The sequence below is a fragment of the Bufo bufo genome, chromosome 11 (genome assembly GCF_905171765.1).
Source record: "Bufo bufo chromosome 11, aBufBuf1.1, whole genome shotgun sequence".
In the NCBI taxonomy this organism is placed as follows: domain Eukaryota; kingdom Metazoa; phylum Chordata; class Amphibia; order Anura; family Bufonidae; genus Bufo; species Bufo bufo.
In genome coordinates this window covers 83,914,034-83,921,384 of record NC_053399.1, presented here as the reverse complement: position 1 = coordinate 83,921,384, position 7,351 = coordinate 83,914,034, and positions in this window count along the sequence as shown.

Sequence of the window (7,351 nt, the reverse complement as noted above, 5' to 3'; positions counted from 1 at the left end):
AGATAGATAGATAGATAGATAGATAGATAGATAGATATTAGATAGATAGATAGATAGATAGATAGATAGATAGATATAGATAATAGATAGATAGATAGATATAGATAGATATGAGATAGATAGATTTTTAGATATTACATAGATAGATATGAGATAATAGATAGATAGATAGATAGATAGATAGATAGATAGATAGATAGATAGATATGAGATAGATAGATAGATATGAGATAGATAGATAGATAGATAGATTTTTAGATATTACATAGATAGATAGATAGATTTTTAGATATTACATAGATAGATATGAGATAATAGATATTACATGGACAGACAGATATTAGATGGACCCATAGAGCGAACCCGACTATCGAGCTGGTCCCACAGAGGCTCCATTGTATTTAGGTCTGGGGGATCAGGGGTCCGGGACGTACTTGGAATTTGTTATCTAGATTGTAGAGGTTCAGGTTCCATTCAGACCCCATACTGATTGTACCGCACCCTGAGATCTTCTCGGACTCATTTTTCTCTCTAGTCTCCTGCTTTTTAAAAATTCTTTATTAAAGGGGTATTTGTATCTGGGAGATAGGTGATATGCCATCCATGTCAGATAGGTGCAAGTCTCACCAATGGGACCGGGTCATATCTCCAGAATGAGCGCACACACCGCACAATTGTGACCACCCTCCACTAATCACCATGGGAGTCCCAAAAACAGCCGAGCGCTGGCTCAGTCCTATAGCGGTGAATGCAGAGGTGGTCATCCACGCTCAGTGCGCTCCACCTTCACCGATATGGGACTTCTGAAAGTAGCCAGCGCTCACTAAACGAGAACTCCCATAGGAGCACATGCGCAGTCTGCTGTTCTGGAGATAGGACCCACTAACTCACATGGATGGTCTGTCCTATCCTCACAAAACTATATGTGAGCAAAAACAAAGGGTTATTGTCAGCAGTGATGTCACAGTATAGGAATAATGTGCATGGTGATGTCACAGTATATAAATGATGTGCATGGTGATGTCACAGTATAGGAATAATGTGCATGGTGATGTCACAGTATAGGAATAATGTGCATGGTGATGTCACAGTATATAAATGATGTGCATGGTGATGTCACAGTATAGGAATGATGTGCATGGTGATGTCACAGTATAGGAATAATGTGCACGGTGATGTCACAGTATAGGAATAATGTGCACGGTGATGTCACAGTATAGAAATAATGTTCATAGTGATGTCACAGTATAGGAATAATGTGCATGGTGATGTCACAGTATAGGAATAATGTGCACGGTGATGTCACAGTATAGGAATAATGTGCACAGTGATGTCACAGTATATAAATGATGTGCATGGTGATGTCACAGTATAGGAATAATGTGCATGGTGATGTCACAGTATAGGAATAATGTGCACAGTGATGTCACAGTATAGGAATAATGTGCACGGTGATGTCACAGTATAAGAATGATGTGCATGGTGATGTCACAGTATAGGAATAATGTGCACGGTGATGTCACAGTATAGGAATAATGTGCACGGTGATGTCACAGTATAGGAATAATGTGCATGGTGATGTCACAGTATAGGAATGATGTGCATGGTGATGTCACAGTATATAAATGATGTGCATGGTGATGTCACAGTATATAAATAATGTGCATGGTGATGTCACAGTATATAAATGATGTGCATGGTGATGTCACAGTATAGGATTAATGTGCATGGTGATGTCACAGTATAGGAATAATGTGCACGGTGATGTCACAGTATAGGAATGATGTGCATGGTGATGTCACAGTATAGAAATAATGTGCATGGTGATGTCACAGTATAGGAATAATGTGCACGGTGATGTCACAGTATAGGAATGATGTGCATGGTGATGTCACAGTATAGGAATGATGTGCATGGTGATGTCACAGTATAGGAATGATGTGCACGGTGATGTCACAGTATAGGAATGATGTGCACGGTGATGTCACAGTATAGGAATGATGTGCATGGTGATGTCACAGTATAGGAATAATGTGCATGGTGATGTCACAGTATAGAAATGATGTGCATGGTGATGTCACAGTATAGGAATGATGTGCACGGTGATGTCACAGTATAGGAATAATGTGCATGGTGATGTCACAATATAGGAATAATGTGCATGGTGATGTCACAGTATAGGAATGATGTGCATGGTGATGTCACAGTATAGGAATAATGTGCATGGTGATGTCACAGTATAGGAATGATGTGCATGGTGATGTCACAGTATAGGAATGATGTGCATGGTGATGTCACAGTATAGGAATAATGTGCATGGTGATGTCACAGTATAGGAATGATGTGCATGGTGATGTCACAGTATAGAAATGATGTGCATGGTGATGTCACAGTATAGGAATGATGTGCACGGTGATGTCACAGTATAGGAATAATGTGCATGGTGATGTCACAGTATAGGAATAATGTGCATGGTGATGTCACAGTATAGGAATAATGTGCATGGTGATGTCACAGTATAGGAATAATGTGCATGGTGATGTCACAGTATAGAAATGATGTGCATGGTGATGTCACAGTATAGAAATGATGTGCATAGTGATGTCACAGTATAGGAATAATGTGCATGGTGATGTCACAGTATAGGAATAATGTGCATGGTGATGTCACAGTATAGGAATAATGTGCATGGTGATGTCACAGTATAGGAATAATGTGCATGGTGATGTCACAGTATAGGAATAATGTGCATGGTGATGTCACAGTATAGGAATAATGTGCATGGTGATGTCACAGTATAGGAATGATGTGCATGGTGATGTCACAGTATAGAAATGATGTTCATAGTGATGTCACAGTATAGGAATAATGTGCATGGTGATGTCACAGTATAGGAATGATGTGCATGGTGATGTCACAGTATAGAAATGATGTTCATAGTGATGTCACAGTATAGGAATAATGTGCATGGTGATGTCACAGTATAGGAATGATGTGCATGGTGATGTCACAGTATAGAAATAATGTGCACGGTGATGTCACAGTATAGGAATAATGTGCACGGTGATGTCACAGTATATAAATGATGTGCATGGTGATGTCACAGTATAGGAATAATGTGCACGGTGATGTCACAGTATAGGAATGATGTGCATGGTGATGTCACAGTATAGAAATGATGTGCATGGTGATGTCACAGTATAGGAATAATGTGCATGGTGATGTCACAGTATAGGAATGATGTGCACGGTGATGTCACAGTATAGGAATGATGTGCACAGTGATGTCACAGTATAGGAATGATGTGCATGGTGATGTCACAGTATAGGAATGATGTGCACGGTGATGTCACAGTATAGGAATGATGTGCACAGTGATGTCACAGTATAGGAATGATGTGCATGGTGATGTCACAGTATAGGAATGATGTGCATGGTGATGTCACAGTATATAAATGATGTGCATGGTGATGTCACAGTATAGGAATAATGTGCACGGTGATGTCACAGTATATAAATGATGTGCACGGTGATGTCACAGTATATAAATGATGTGCATGGTGATGTCACAGTATAGGAATGATGTGCATGGTGATGTCACAGTATAGGAATAATGTGCATGGTGATGTCACAGTATAGGAATGATGTGCATGGTGATGTCACAGTATAGGAATAATGTGCATGGTGATGTCACAGTATAGGAATAATGTGCATGGTGATGTCACAGTATAGGAATAATGTGCATGGTGATGTCACAGTATAGAAATGATGTGCATGGTGATGTCACAGTATAGGAATAATGTGCATGGTGATGTCACAGTATAGAAATGATGTGCATGGTGATGTCACAGTATAGGAATGATGTGCATGGTGATGTCACAGTATAGGAATGATGTGCATGGTGATGTCACAGTATAGGAATGATGTGCATGGTGATGTCACAGTATAGGAATGATGTGCATGGTGATGTCACAGTATAGGAATAATGTGCATGGTGATGTCACAGTATAGGAATGATGTGCATGGTGATGTCACAGTATAGGAATGATGTGCATGGTGATGTCACAGTATAGGAATGATGTGCATGGTGATGTCACAGTATAGGAATGATGTGCATGGTGATGTCACAGTATAGGAATGATGTTCATAGTGATGTCACAGTATAGGAATGATGTGCATGGTGATGTCACAGTATAGGAATAATGTGCATGGTGATGTCACAGTATAGAAATAATGTGCATGGTGATGTCACAGTATAGGAATGATGTGCATGGTGATGTCACAGTATAGGAATGATGTTCATAGTGATGTCACAGTATAGAAATAATGTGCATGGTGATGTCACAGTATAGAAATAATGTGCATGGTGATGTCACAGTATAGGAATAATGTTCATAGTGATGTCACAGTATAGAAATAATGTGCATGGTGATGTCACAGTATAGGAATGATGTGCATGGTGATGTCACAGTATAGAAATAATGTTAGTTGCCATAGCCAAATGTTAAGGGCCACAGTGATGTCACAGTGCAGGGACAAAAAGCTCCACATCATAATACAAGAATAGTGCACACAGTAATATCACAATACACATATAATAATCACAACACAAGAATACAAGGGTTATGTAAACTGTAATGATGTCATATTACATAGATAAACAGCATCATAATAGAATAATGACACAGCACATGAGAATAAACAGCGACGTGACAATAAAGGTATAATGCATACAATGATGTCACAGTACAGGGGTTATTAACATAGTGATGTCACAGAACATAGGAAATAAACAGTGATGTCACAGAACATAAGAAATAAACAGTGATGTCACTGTACATAGGAAATAAACACAGTGATGTCACAGAACATAGGAAATAAACATAGTGATGTCACAGAACATAGGAAATAAACATGATGATGTCACTACATAGGAAATAAACATGATGATGTCACTGTACATAGAAAAAAAGGTTATGTACAGTAAAGGAATAACGTCTTGGTGCATTTAAAAAATAAGGCACCAATATTAGTGTTAGGCGCGAATATTAATCACGAATATCGGCACTTTCACAATTTGCGAATATTTAGAATATAGTGCTATATATATATTTGTATTTTTGAATATTTTTGATTTATTTTCATCAGTAACCTCCCTTCTTGCTTGTGGGCCAATCAGATGGCTGCAATGTCTTTGTCTGAGCTTAGCAACATCCCTAGCAACCAATAGGAAAGCTGCCCACCCCTTACTATATAAGAACCTCCCCAGCAGCCATTTCTTGCAGTTCTGAGACAGACAGCAGTGTTATTGCTGTGCTCTGTGCTTTCCACTCATTACATTAGATAGCTCATATATATAATACAGATAGTCAGTGTAGGTTATATCCTGATATAGTGTAGCTGATAGGTTCTGCTTTCCATACATACATGCAGACCTGCTAAAATGTGAAGTTTCACGTATTGCGCCAAAATATTCGCATCATTAGTGCCGATTTCGCAATGGCGAGTATATTGGAGCACTCTATCTGCATATAAAGCCATTGTAATGTTCTGCCGTGTCAACGGTTTTCTCCAGTCTCAGGAAACTTCTAGCAGCTTGGAAAATGTCGCAAAAGTGACCCACGCCTGTACTGCGCGCGCTTTACGCAAATATTACATTGCCGATTTTCGCAATTAGGAAAATAATCGCGAATTCTCGATTACGCGAATATATGACGAATATTCTACAAAATATTCACAAAATATCGCGAATTCGAATATTTCCCATGCTGCTCATCACTGATAATATATACAGTCAGGTCCATAAATATTGGGACATTGACACAATTCTAACATGTTTGGCTCTTTACACCACCACAATGGATTTGAAGTGAAACGAACAGGATGTGCTTTACCTGCAGACTGTCAGCTTTAATTTGAGGTATTTACATCCAAATCAGGTGAACGGTGCAGGAATTACAACAGTTTGCATATGTGCCTCCCACTTGTTAAGGGACCAAAAGTAATGGGACAATTGGCTTCTCAGCTGTTCCATGGCCAGGTGTGTGTTATTCCCTCATTATCCCAATTACAATGAGCAGATGAAAGGTCCAGAGCTCATTACAAGTGTGATATTTGCATTTGGGATCTGTTGCTGTCAACTCTCAAGATGAGATCCAAAGAGCTGTCACTATCGGTGAAGCAAGCCACCATTAGGCTGAAAGAACAAAACAAACCCATCAGAGAGATAGCAAAAACATTAGACGTGGCCAAAACAACTGTTTGGAACATTCTTAAAAATGAGGAACGCAACACCAAAAGACCCGGAAGACCACGGAAAACAACTGTGGTGGATGACCGAAGAATTATTTCCCTGGTGAAGAAAACACCCTTCAAAATAGTTCTCCAGATCTAGAACACTCTCCACGAGGTAGGTGTATGTGTGTCAAAGTCAACAATCAAGAGAAGACTTCACCAGAGTGAATACAGAGGGTTCACCACAAGATGTAAACCATTGGTGAGCCTCAAAAACAGGAAGGCCAGATTAGAGTTTGCCAAACGACATCTAAAGAAGCCTTCACAGTTCTGGAACATCCTATGGACAGATGAGACCAAGATGAACTTGTACCAGAGTGATGGGAAGAGAAGAGTATGGAGAAGGAAAGGAACTGCTCATGATCCTAAGCATACCTCTTCATCAGTGAAGCATGGTGGTGGTAGTGTCATGGCGTGGGCATGTATGGCTGCCAATGGAACTGGTTCTCTTGTATTTATTGATGATGTGACTGCTGACAAAAGCAGCAGGATGAATTCTGAAGTGTTTCAGGCAATATTATCTGCTCATATTCAGCCAAATTTTTCAGAACTCATTGGACGGCGCTTCACAGTGCAGATGGACAATGACCCAAAGCATACTGCAAAAGCAACCAAAGAGTTTTTTAAGGGAAAGAAGTGGAATATTATGAAATGGCCAAGTCAATCACCGGACCTGAATCCGATTGAGCATGCATTTCACTTGCTGAAGACAAAACTGAAGGGAAAATGCCCCAAGAACAAGCAGGAACTGAAGACAGTTGTAGTAGAGGCCTGGCAGAGCATCACCAGGGATGAAACCCAGCGTCTGTTGATGTCTATGCGTTCCAGACTTCAGGCTGTAATTGACTGCAAAGGATTTGCAACCAAGTATTAAAAGGTGAAAGTTTGATTTATGATTATTATTATGTCCCATTACTTTTGGTCTCTTAACAAGTGGGAGGCACATATGCAAACTGTTGTAATTCCTGCACCTGATTTGGATGTAAATACCCTCAAATTACAGCTGACCGTCTGCAGGTAAAGCACATCTTGTTCGTTTCATTTCAAATCCATTGTGG